Genomic DNA, 13,884 nt, shown 5'->3' on the forward strand with positions numbered 1-13,884 from the left:
AGTCAGTAAACTTCAAACTCCCAGTTTCCTCCAATGGACTTTTTGCTTAGAACGGCCCCTCCCAACTTTCCCCTGTCCCTCTTTAAAACTGAGGACTCCATGTCAGCTTCATTCTTTTCCCAAAGGTTCACAGGCTGCTTCCCACCTAGTTCTATCCTCCTACCTCTCTGTGTTGGGGTGAATAACACTTCAATCAGCTCCCACACCAGGAGGACGAACCCAGCAAATGGAAGCCTGGGTTCTGAAAGTTGAGTCTTCAGGACCCATTGTAAGAGAGCATGCCATTACTAGCAAAAGGGGTTTGATCCTCTGTGCCCGAAATTTTATCAAGATAGTCTTCCCCCTGGACCAGGAATAATCTCTCCAAAAGTGTGATTCTGACGAACACTGGCTTACTGAGGTCCAGGTCCTCTCCCAGGAACTTATTATGGGTAACACATCTGCCAAAACCCAGCAAACTGCTCACAAAAAAGGATTCAGCTGTAAACATCTGCCAAGGTGAAAATATTAAGCAGTTTTGGAGATGATCTAGAGGCTAGAAACTCTGGTACATTGCTGATGGAAATGTAAATTGGCATCACGACTTTGGGGAACAATTTAGCAGTAGCTAGTAAAGCTGAAGCTGCACTTGCCCTGCAAATCAGAAATCCTACTCCTGACTATATGTACGTGGGAATACATATGTGTGTTTGTGTATAGATGCATGTGTATGTATGTGCATATATATGATGTGTGTATACACATGTACACACATAAAGCCTGAGAATTTTAAAGGAAAAGCTAATTGTAAATGGAGCTTCACAGCATAATAGTATAAATTGATACATATATACATATCTACCATACCATAAAGACTTGGGATGAAAAGTGTCTTTATAAATACAGCATTTCAAATAAGCTTCCCAGGTGGCTCAGTGGTAAAGAACCCTCTTACCAATGCAGAAGGCTCAAGAGATGCAGCTTTGATCCCTAGGTCAGGAAGATCCTCTGGAGAAGGAATGGCAACCCACTCCAGTATTCTTGCCTGGAGACTCCCATGGACAGAGGAGCCTGGTGAACTACAGTCGGTGGGGTCACCAAGAGTCGGACATGACTGAGTGACTTAGTAGAGCACTGCACAGATATATGTACATATATGTTCCTTAGAATGACCAAATTTAGAAGAATGGCTCCCTCCTGGGAGGAAGATAAGAAGGTACAGTCAGAATTGGTAGGTTAAGGTTTCAATTTTATCTGTCATTCTTTCTTTCTTTTAAAGAAACTACAGGATATTTGCCAAAATATTGAGCTTTGACAAACTGAATGATAGATCCATGGTAGTTTGTCATGCTTTAGTCTTTAGTGTCCTGGAAGCTAGAAATACCGTATTTAAAAATAGAAAGCTATAATCAACCCAACTCTCCGTGGTTTGGTGGGCTGCACTGGTATTGTTTGAAGCTAAACAACATGTTTTTAGCAGAAATTCTCCAAGGAACCCTATCTGGCTCCTCATTCATTTCACAGTATTGAAACCAAATCACGAATCCTGTTTTACAACCATAGAAAATTAGTGGGGGTTCTTTTTGTTTATTCTCCTTTTCTGTTTCCTATTAAAGCATCATCTACCTTGTGGATTGGTTTGAGTGACCTTATTTTTGCTGAGCTAACACTTCTCCAGAGTCCAAAACAATAAATCCCGATAATGAGCAAATGTTCAGGGCCTTCAGTTTTCTCACCTGCCCAAATCTACAGCTGTATCTCATACTAATAGCTCATCCTAACTTCCAACTCATGTGATTGTGGAGAAATCACCATGACAGAACTGGGGACAGCTAAGACAACTGACCCAATTATACAGCTTTTATTTTCTGCCTCTGTCTTTGATGATATCCCCAACCCCTTGTAGCACACGCAGGCTCAGAAAGCATCTTACACTGCCTCTCTAACTGCAGCCTTTAGAAGAAGTTCTTCTCTCCATTCTCCACATTCATGTCTAGAAAGAGAGCTCTTACAGTGCATAATAATTGAAATATCCTTTGTGAGCATATGCTCCTTTTTAAGTCTCCTAATGTAAAAAATGAAACTCATGCTTATTAGCTTAAGAAAGAATGTGATGGATCCTGACAATATCCATAATGGGTGCGTGTGTCTTCAATGGTTTTCCTTGTGATCCCTGCAGTGGAAAATCTTGGATTTGTCTGAGACAGGATTTGAAGTATGTGTATTTCAGTTTACATCACTTAATGATATTTGGGGGCTTCCCAGGTGGCTCAGCTGGTAAAGAATCTGCCTACAATGCAGGAGACCTGGGTTCTATCCCTGGGTTGGGAAGATTCCTTGGAGAAGGGAATGGCTATCCACACCAGTATTCTTACCTGGAGAATCTCATGAACAGAGGAATCCGGCAGGGTACAGTCCATGGTGTTGCAGAGTCAGACATGACTGAGTGACGATCACTTTCATGGTTAAAAGGTCATTAATTACACAGTGGTATACAATGAAAGTTCTGCCTCCATTCCTGTACCCTAGATTCTCTAAACCCTCCCACTCAGGTCAATAGTATTCTGATCAGTTTCTTTATGACTTTGACAAAAGATATGTAGTGCATCTAAAACAATGCTGTTAACTGTGCACATCTATAATCCTTGATCTGGCCCAAAGGTGAAAGGCACCGGCCAAGGAAAAGCCCTGCCTGAAAGTGATGCCCATCATTTCCACTGCAGCCTCACTGGCCAGAGCAGCCACCTGCCCTCTGACCACAAAGGAGTCAAGACACCAATCCTACCATTTGCCCAGAAGTTAAAATAGCAGGGGTGCTTGGAGAACAGCATTATTAACATGAGGACATCAAGGCTTCAGGAATACCCTGCTCTGAGAACTCAGGACCTGATCTTAACTCTCCTACCACTGGTCCATAGATTTCCCTTTTATAGAGAATCTGGCCCTTTCTCAGACATGGTAGCACTCTCAATCAAGGAAGCAGAGGGCTCTCAACTTTTCCAAAAGCTTCTGCTTCCCCATGAAGCAGATCCTCTGAGCAAGGCCGCTCAGCCCCGGCATTAGAAAAAGTCTCATTAGTTAGAGGGTCAGCTGGCTGCCAATGTGGCCGGGTTACCAACTCCACATCCTATGCGTGCTCCTAAGCTAGCTTCTCCATGGAGCCCTTGGAGAGTGGCCAAAACTTCAGCCAGCTGCAGGTTATGCTGGTCATGAGGGGACCAAATAGCAGCTGCATCTGACACTAGTACCAGTGTGTTCCTGACTTGCCCTGGCATCTCAGCAGCAACACAGTCACACACAAAGGGTGACACTGTAGCTTCCTTTTAGGAAACTCTAATGATTAGACAGGGTTTTTCCGTGGCTCAGTGGTAAAAAATGCGGCTGCCAATGCAGGAGACACAGGAGACTCGGGTACGATCCCTGCGTTGGGAAGATCCCCTAGAGGAGGAATTGGCAACCCACTCCAGTATTCTTGTCTGGAAAATCCCATAGACAGAGGGGCCTGGCAGGCTACAGTCCATGGAGTCACAAAGAATCAGACATGACTGAGTGCACACACACACACACACACACAAACACACAGATATTAATACACATATACATATGTATATATATTCATTTATTTATTTCCCATGAGGTATCACAGGTAACAGAGATTACCACCTTTGTCAAAAATAACAACAATAAAAACAGGGCTCACAGCACCTTAGAAATACAAGTAATCACCAGTGATTACTTAAATGTCATAGAGCAAAGAGAGAAATACAAGACTGAAAGAAGAAAATATGCATACACTCTTACACATACTCACATGAATATCTGCATATGCACATATGCACACACGCATACTTAATACACGTGCATGCATAAATACATATATTCAGGAGAAAGAGAGCACAATAAGCTATTCCCAAACCGCAGTTCAAAGAAAGGACATGTCTTATGCATCCTTGAAGTGCAAGGACATTGAGGTTATAAGGACAAACCTACATAGCTCCTCCCTCCCCAGGAAGCTTGAGGATTTAGTGATGGAGTTACTATTAGCCCACAAGTGGAACAGTACTCTGAATGCCATTTGAGTCAGAAATCAAATCAGAATTCTTATAATGTTCAATTAACCTGGGGTCTCTACAATGCTTCTTTTCTGGGCAGAAATTCAATGGAAGGGATTTGCTGGCTCTTGTAAATGCAAAGTGTGTAAATAGTCCTAAGTGATGAGCTCTCTTTCAGAAGAGATGAAATACTCCAATTAATGAAAATCCAATAATTCAGTCACATCTTCTACTGGGCTCATTGTATTAATTACGAAAGCCTCAAACTTGTTCTTATAAGACACAGTTTCTCGACCTGGGCACTAGTGATGTGATAGACTAGATCATTAATTTTTGTAAGGCAGGCTGTCCTGTGCCTTGTAGGATGTTGAATGGCTTTCTTGACTTCTACTCACTCGATGCCCGTAACATCCCAGTGTGATGACCAACAATGTAGCTACAGGGACTTCCCCGGTCATCCAGTGGTTCAGACTCCATGCTTTCAATACAGGGGACATGAGTTCGATTCCTGGTTGGGGAACTAAGATCTCACAGGCTGCATGGCATGACCCAAAAAAAAAGCAAAAAATAAATAAATAAATAAAAACAATGTAGCTACAGGCTGTCCACTGTTCTCTTGGGGACAAAATGCCCCCATTTGCAAACCACTGACATAGGACAATTATTCTAAAGTAATTCAGTCTAACTACATGTTTAGAAAGGACTATGTGGATGTAACTTTTCTTACATGTCCTTTGCTGGTCGACATCCATTTAAATATCCCTGAAATATCATATGTGGGATTGTGCCCATACTTCCATCTGCAATAGTTTTATTGGGGAAAAAAATGCATTTGTCCTAACTGAGGAATTATGAGTGAAATGCATGTATGAGGTAACAGCAAGTAGTGATCAAAAGTATTACGTTTCTCTTCTCCCTTAAGACTTGCTCATGGGTCCAGTTATGGGACATGAAAACAGAATTTGGCTCAGGATAGGAAAAGGCCTCCATGTTCAGTACTGGAGGGGCTATTTTTCTGGATTCCAGGAAAGGGGAAAAAGAATTCACTCAGTGTTCTGGAACACAGAAAATCTGATAAAGATGTATTTTAGAGATAGCATGAATAGTGCATTTTCCAAAATGATAAAAATTTCAGGTAATAACAAAATCCAGATGGGAGTCAGTGTCAGGCCAGACTCTAGAGGATAAAGGCCCCAGAATGCAAGGTGATGTCACTTTTCATGGCTGAGCAGGCCTGAAATGCTCATGCTGCGCCAGGGGCTGTGGACCATGTGATGGTCACTGGAGAGACCAAGCTCTGCTATTCTGAGCATGCCTCCAGTTTCTGCCCAACTTGCTGCTACAGGGAAGTGTCAAGAGTGCATCAGAAACAAGCACAGCCTCCTGAGGTATTGGGTCTCAGATCCCAAATTTCAAATTTCTACTCCAGTTCTGAACATTCAAGATCAAAGCCCTGACAGCCTGTGCTTTTGAAAACTGTTGTGTCCCAGAGCAAAAGTGTATCTTCTCTGACTTGGAAGCGGAGGTGACTCTCCTTCATGAAGGGAATTAAGAGCCTGGAGACCATGCTTTTTCAACACAGAATAAGAACACGTGGTCTATTAAGTATTACCTTATGAAAGGAGCATCATATCTGAAGTTAGGATCGTCCTGGAAAGCCCAGGGCAACATACATAGGATGAAACAAGACACTGAAGATATACAATCACCAGGGCCAGTATGTATGTGCCTTGGGCAGACACACATCCAGTTTGACACACAGTCAATCTTGAACATCTACTGTGTGTTGGGCGCTGTCCAAGGTACTGAGTAGACAGCAGGGAACAAGGCAAGGTGGCCCCTGCTCCTTACATCCTAATGGGAGGAGACAAGTCACCATAGGGTGATAGGCACAAGTCCCTTCTCAGATACCTTCAACTCTCAGCCTGCTCACAGCAGGAGTGCACTGCCCCTGTGGTTGAGTGCCCCTGGGACTGGTTTTCTGACCACTTTATAAGCAAAAGTGATATTTCTCCCTTGCCAGCAGGAACATTTCACTGTACAAGGATGAGTGACATTCAATATGGCAGCTGCTGCTTAAGCCTAGTTCCCTGAGAAATGATGGCCATCAGAGTCACCAAATTGACCTGAGATGGCCTCATGGCATGAAATAAGCCTGGGTAATTTAAAGGTACAGAGATTTTAAGGTTGTTGGACATCTTAGCATAAACTAGCCTGTTTAACTGATATAGAGAAAATGCAAAGACAGAGATGTGAAGGAGAGGAGGATAATTGAGATACAGTCATGAAGGGAAGCTTCCCTGAGAGCCTGCTAGTTAAGCTGCGGTCTCAGCGCTGGAGACATGGGAACATCAGAAGCAAAGGTCCTGGGGTAGAAAAGAGCATGTCATGTCCAAGCAGTTTACAAACACACACCCTTACACAAAGACTCACATGGAAAGAGATGAGGAGGCAGGGGATGAGGAAGGGTTCACTGTGGACCCCCTGCAGGTGCATCCAGGAGATCCAGTCCATTGGTAGTTAAGTCCCTTTAGCAAAACATTGCACCATCCAAAGACTGGCTGCCTTTTCCAGGGAGCATGCTTCTTTGGTCCTTTTTTGAATGCCGCTATCTATCACCTTCTGATTGACCATAGGCACAAATTAACAGCAAGATCAATCTCAACTACTAAAATCATTAGAGAACCAAGAATGGCGTTTCTCCTATCAGGTGTTTACCTCTCTAACTAAGGCCCTGAAACTTAATCGCATTCCTCTGAGTACCCTGCAGGTAGGGCTTCCCAGGTGGCACAGTGGTAAAGGATCCGCCTGCCAACTGCAAGGGATGCAGTTTCAATCCCTTGGTTGGTAAGATCCCCTGGAGAAGGAAATGTCAACCCTCTCCAGCATTCTTGCCTGGAAAATTTCATGGACAGAGGAGCCTGGCAGGCTACAGTTCATGGGGTCACAAAGAGTCAGATGCTCTAAGCGCATGCACACACAGCCAGGCCAGATACCTTGTTCATTTACATTTCAAAATAACCCGCTGAGGAAACTACTATGACAATCAAATGTCACAAAATAAAATCGAATTAGAAAAGTTCAGTGGCAAGCTCAAGGTATCCAGGCCAATAAGTACCTGAGCCAAGATTTAAAACAATTCTGACTTCAAAATTCATATTCCTTCTACTGTACCCCATTACCTCTGGACTAGAACAGCATCCACCTGGGGGAGTTGGCTCCACTTTTCTGGCGCCACTGAAAACAATGCGGGATCTGCATACTTTAAGATGAATTCAACCAATTGATTTATCTCATCCCTCAAAAGCAGGGTGTTAACATAGCAGGCATAACCCTCTGATGGAGCCATTCTCCAGAGATCTGAAGTGAAGTGAAGTGAAAGTCATTCAATCTGTCTGACTCTTTGAAACCCCATCGACTATACAGTCCATGGAATTCTCCAGGCCAGAATACTGGAGTGGGTAGCCTTTCCCTTCCCCAGAGGATCTTCCCAACCCAGGGATCAAACCCAGGTCTCCCCCATTGCAAGTGGATTCTTTACCAGCTGAGTCACAAGGGAAGCCCAGAGATCTAGGAATCCAACTAATCCCAGAATACACTAAGTCCCCTGCATATGAACATCTATGTTGTGAACATTCAAAGTTGCAGACGTGCATTCCATCAACATCAGGTGTGAGTGAAGCGGCAGCTTGTCCTCGGTCTCTTGTTGCTGACGATTTTTCAGCTCACCGTCTCCCACCTCCTCTCCCTCCTCCAGTCAGCGACTCTTCTTGCCTGTTCACGCGATGACACCCCTGGACACCAGCTGTTGTACTGGATTACTGTATTTTTCAAGGCACCGTATTGTAAGATTCAAAATGCTTTCTTTATTTTTTGTGTTTGTTTTTAATGTATTATTAGTGTGAAACGCATATCTGATTGTGTTAGTTGGGTACCTGGGCTAACTCTGTTGGACTTACGAACAAATTGGATTTATGAAGATGATCTTGGAATGGAATACATTCAAATGTAGGGGACTTACCGTAGAGGATAACTGTTGCTTCACTCCTGCTCTAAAGCTTCAAAAGTATCACTGTCCTTATTTGGGAGGAGTGATACCTTGGATATTTACAATTCTCAAGCCCAAACTAACCAATGAGTTCTTGGTTCAAAGCAAAAGAGAGGAAAATTGTGAATCTCCCTAAAGCATTCCATAATATCCTGACCTTGAATTCCTCTCCCTAGTCCACTCCGTTCATTTGATATTTTCATCTGTGTCACAGCGTTATTATGACTGAAGATGTTCCCTGAGTGCAGGACAAGGGGACTTTGATTCTTGTGTCTTTGCATGGCCAGCGACCTAGCACCTGTCCCAGATTCTTCTCATAGTAGCTCCCATGTGGGTGTATAAACTAGCAGGATCTCACGGAGCCTTGGAGGGTGGGGGCAGGGGAACAGGCCTTCCTCCAAACCATTTCCTGAGTTGTTTTGCAGGTGTAAAAAACCTGCCCCTCTCCAACAGACAGAAGATGTTGACTACTTGATGACCATGAGCACATAGCCCCAAGCCTCCTGGAACCTTGTTGTCATTCATTTGCTCAGTCATGTCTGATTTTTGTGACCCCATGGACTGCAGCATGCCAGGCTTCCCTGTTCCTCACCGTCTCCTGGAGTTTGCTCAAACTCATGTCCACTGAGTCGGTGATGCCATCCAAACATCTCATCCTCTGTCTTCCCCTTCTCCTCCCACCTTCAATCTTTCCCAGCATCAGGCTCTTTTCCAAGAGGTCAGTTCTTCACATCAGGTGGCCAAAGTATTGGAGTTTCAGCTTTAGCATCAGTCCTTCCAATGAATATTCAGGACTGATTTCCTTTAGGATTGACTGGTTGGATCTCCTTGCAGTCCAAGGGACTCTCAAGAGTCTTCTCCAACAACTCAATTCAAAAGCATCAATTCTTCGGCACTCAACTTTCTTTATAGTCCAACTCTCATATCCATACATAACTACTGGAAAAACCATAGTTCTGACTAGATGGACCTTTGTTGGCAAAGTAATGTCTCTGCTTTTTAATATGCTGTCTAGGTGGTCATAACTTTTCTTTCAAGGAACAAGCATCTTTTAATTTCATGGCTGCAGTCACCACCTGCAGTGATTTTGGAGCCCAGGAAAACAAAGTCTGTCACTGTTTCCATGGTTTTCCCCATAGCCATGAAGTGATGGGACTGAATGTTAGTTTTTGAATGTTGAGTTTTAAGCCAACTTTTTCACTCTCCTCTTTCACTTTCATCAAGAGGCTCTTTAGTTCTTCTTTACTTTTTGCCATAAAGGTGGTGTCATCTGCGTACCTGAGGTTATTGATATTTCTCCCAGATATCTTGATTTCAACTTGTACCTCATGCAGCCTGGTATTTCACATGATATACTCTGCATAGAAGTTAAACAAGCAGGGTGACAATATACAGCCTTGACATACTTGTTTCCCAATTTGGACCCCGTCCATTGTTCCATGTCTGGTTCTGACTGTTGATTCTTGACCTGCATACAGACTTCTCAGGAGGCAGGTAAGGTGGTCTGGTATTCCCATCTCTTGAAGAATTTTCCACAGTTTGTTCTGATCCACACAGTCAAAGGCTTTAGCCTAGTCAATGAAGCAAAATTAAATATTTTTCTGGAATTCTCTTGCTTTTTCTATGACCCAACTGATGTTGGCAATTTGATCTCTGGTTCCTCTGCCTTTTCTAAATCCAGCTTGAACATCTGGAAGTTCTCAGTTCATGTACTGTTGAAGCCTAGCTTGGAGAACTGTTCATGATCTGATCACAGATCCTGTGACCTCCCCTCTCTCACCTGGCTTTTAAAAATGCTTTTTGGAAACCCTTGGGGAGGTTGGGGCTTTTAGGGCCTGAGCCACCTATCCCCTTGCATGGCCCCGCAGTAAACATTTCTCTGCTTCAAACTCCGACTTTCAGTTTGCTTGGCCTCACTGTGCATCAGGCACAGGAACTTGCATTCATAAGTGGACTAAAAATGAAACACAGAGCATCTAAATGACGTAATCCCAACCTTAATATATTTATTTGCCTTTGTTCATGCAGAATACAAGCAATCTCAACCAAAAACAGTCTGGGCAGGGAGAGGTACAGGTGAAAGTTTCCAGATTTTAACAATACAGTGTGGGCAATTTAAAGCCAAGGACAGTATTTCTTCACAGGAAATGTGCTAACAAGCTGTGAGTTGCTATCAAGCCTCCTCTGGAGTTAAGCCAGTTGGATGCCAGTGCTAATGTCTCCTTAGCAAGAAAGGACTCCAAGCATCAGGACGGAACCTCAAAGTGAAGGAGCCTTGCCCTTTTGCAATTAGTGCCTGCTAGGGCTCCTTTTTTTCTTTTAGGGATAGAAGACTTAGCAGTTAAAATCTGAACTCTGAACGCTGCCCTCTAAGCTCCTCTACCCAGGATGAGCTAGGCTGACATGTAAATCACAGGGTGAAAAAGATGACTGTGTACAGATGGCCTAATCTCAGTCAGAAACTCATGCCATTTATTGCTGATACATGCTGATAATCACATTTAAAACGTGATTAAACACCACCAGCCAAGAATGGCTATTATGCTTAACAGACTTATTAGCAAGAGAGTAAAGCTGCAAACTATGCATGGGGTAAATGGATGTCTTAAATTACACTAACTGATCTATCGTCATTTTGTTTTTAGTGCAATGGTTTGTTACACATATAACTGATAATGCTAAATAGTAAATGTAAAGCTTCAACTCTTAATAGCCTTATTTAAATTAGATTTGTATTTATTGTCCTAATTATTTTCCCAGCCATCTGACCCAGGACACTTCCCTACACCATAGGGAAAGGACTATCTCTGTACCATAGGGATAATTAAAGTAAGCTGATTCTTGAAAAGCCAAAATGAGTGCAGGAGGGGACTGGGCAATACGCATTCTGTCAAAGCCTGCCTTTTTATTTCTTTTCAAGATCACATTTGAAAATAGTTTAGAAACTGCAGAATTGTCACTTACTAATTAAATGGTCATGAGACCATAATTTCAATTATAAGCACCACCTCCAAATGGACAGTGTAATTGACAGTCCTCCTTCCAAAGCATCTATCTGCCCAGGTAGATATAAAATCTCACTACTGGGATTTTCCTGGCAGTTCGGTGGTTGGGATTCCAAACTTGCAGGAGACACAGGTTCTATCCTCGATCAGGGAACTAGGATCTTGCATGCCACAATGTGACAAAAATAATAATAATAATAAATAAAATAAAAACTCACCACTTCATCTTCCTACACAGCTCTCAAGGGTCTCTGTTTAGACTCATCACTTTAAATAAAACAGTTCCTGAGCACCTGGGGACAAATTCTCCCAGGCTGGAGGCAGTTGCCAGGAATGAAAACCTGCTCTACATTAGAAGTATATCCATTTATAAATCATGAGTCAAATGTATTACTGAAGGGTCCACCAGCTGGTTCCCAAATAGTTCTAATCCCAGCTCTGCTCTCTTCCATGTAGTGTGGATGAAGCTGATTCCACTTTATAATCTATAGAGGAAGGGGCTCATGCCTTATTAAGCCCATGGGAGCAATCTACCCACCTGCGCAGGAGCCGTTGAGACCCTATGGGGACAGAGAATCATGTGCAGGACATTAAAAGAAACTTCCAGGAATTGTCAGTAGAAAACGTATCTCTGTTCTTTGGGGATTTAGAGCTCCAGGGACCTGAGCCTGGAGCTGCCAAGTGTTGGTACATGAACAAACTCTGCCAGAGACACAGGAGGCATGGCCCAAGGATGGTTAAAAAATTGGTCATGATGTAAACATTTGAGACCCTGGACCTCTTATGCTTTTGTTTTAGGGGTATTTTTTGTTTGTTTAAGTCTTTATTGAATTTGTCACAATATTGTTTCTGTTTTATGTGTTGTTGTTTTTTTTTTTTTTGCCATGAAACATATGGGATTTTAGTTCCCCAACTAGGGATTGAACTTGCATCCCCTTCATTGGAAGGTAAAGTATTAACCGCTGGACCACCAGGACAGTCCCTGGGTTTTAGTTTTTAATGGACTTTTTTTTTTTTTGGCTTAGAAAACTGGCCCATTTATTTAAAGCTTCTATGACATATAAAATAAAAAGAGGTTCAGTAGTCTGCAGGATAGTGAGGAGCGAAAATGGTGGCCCTAGAAAACCTAAGAGCCACTTCCATGTACAGTGACAACCAACAGGACAGGTGAGATAGAAGGAAACTATTGGGTTCAAGGGTCACCCTGCTGCTTTCCTGATCCATGAGTCTGAATCCCCCTGATTCGTTCTTCCCTGGAGTGGACCTCACTCATCCTGTTTTCAGAGGATGACTGTAGAGATTTGAAAAACAAACCATAGAATCTCCCTCTGATGTAGATCGTCAAGATCAAATAAAAAGTAACACAAACTAAAGGTTCCATTTCCGTCACCCCCTCCATAGCATCACTCTACCCCTTTCGTGCCCCTTTCCAACACACAGCGAGGCTCTCCCCATACCCACCATTCCCCCAACATGAACTGGCCAATGCTGAGTAAGGCGGGAACTCTATCTAAAGGTTCTCATGCGCTGAATGCAGAAAAGATTTGTCTACTGTGTGGATTCTCAGGTCTTAGTAAGAGGTGGACTATGACTGAAGACAGTCCACATTCTCTACAGACAAAGGTTTTCTCCCCAGTGCAAGTTCTTTGATGTTCTCTGATGTCGGAGCTGAACTCCAACCAAAGGCTTTACCACCTTCACTTCATTGATGGTTTTTCTCTTGCATGGGTTCCCAGGTGATGAATAAGCTATGAACTGTGCTTGAAGATCCTCCCACATTCTTTATGTTTGGAAGATTTTACTCCACTGTGAGTCTTCTGGTGCTGAGTGAGGTAGGAGTGGCAACTAAAGGCCTTCCCGCATTCACTTCACTCAGAGGGTCTTTCTCCAGTGTGAATTCTGTGATGTCTGAAAAAGAGTGAACTCCTGCTGAAAGATTTCCCACACTCATTACAGCCATAGGGAGTCTCTCCTGTATGGACCCTGTGATGTTCAGCAAGGTGTGAGTTCAGACTGTAAGCTTTCCCACAGTCGCTGCACTCACAGGGTCTCTCTTTGGTGTGAACTCGCTGATGTTCTGTTAGATGTGAGCTCTGGCTGAAGGCCTTCCCACATTCGGTACATTCACAGGGTTTCTCCCTGGAGTGGATTCGCTGATGTCAGAGGAGACTTGAGCTCCGGCCAAAGGCTTTTCCACACTCGTTACACAGGTAAGGCATCTCGCCCGTGTGGGTGACCTGATGCTGGATGAAGTGTGAGCTGTGCCGGAAGGCCCTCCCACACTCATCACGTTCATAGGGTTTCTCCTTGGTATGAATTCTTTGATGCAGAGACAGATTTGAACTATGGCCAAAGGCTTTTCCACATTCATGACACTTGTAAGGCTTCTCTTGCGTGTGGATTTTCTTATGATGAATAAGGTATGCGTTCCACCTGAAAATTTCCCACAAACGTTGCACATTTGAGATTTCTCTTCAATAAGAACATATGACTTCTGGATGAAGTCTGACATATTACTGAAGTTTCGTCCATATTCATAGGGTCCCTCATGTTTGTTTTGTTCACATTCATTTCCTTCATGTGGTCATGTCCCTACTTCAAGAGTTTTCTGCTTTGTAATTAATTGATCCTCAGTCCAGGTCTCACCATCTGTTAGACTGCAAGCTCCGAGGGAGCAGAGAGAGACTTAGGTTTCTTCTCCATCTTCCTGATCTGGTCTCTGCCTGTTTTTCCAGCCTCATTCCGATCTTCTCCCCACACGAAGCCTCTTTACTATCTGTTGAGCCACTCTCATCACAAC

General features: G+C 43.3%; 1 pseudogene; it reads right to left on the reverse strand.

Annotated features, from left to right (window-relative positions):
• Nucleotides 1-256: 256 nt before the first annotated feature.
• LOC148774866 (uncharacterized) lies at nt 257-13,596 on the reverse strand (annotated as a pseudogene).
• Nucleotides 13,597-13,884: the final 288 nt, after the last annotated feature.

Source organism: Moschus berezovskii, chromosome 19, assembly GCF_049115385.1.
Source record: "Moschus berezovskii isolate FMDL1 chromosome 19, NW_MosBer_1.0, whole genome shotgun sequence".
NCBI lineage: Eukaryota > Metazoa > Chordata > Mammalia > Artiodactyla > Moschidae > Moschus > Moschus berezovskii.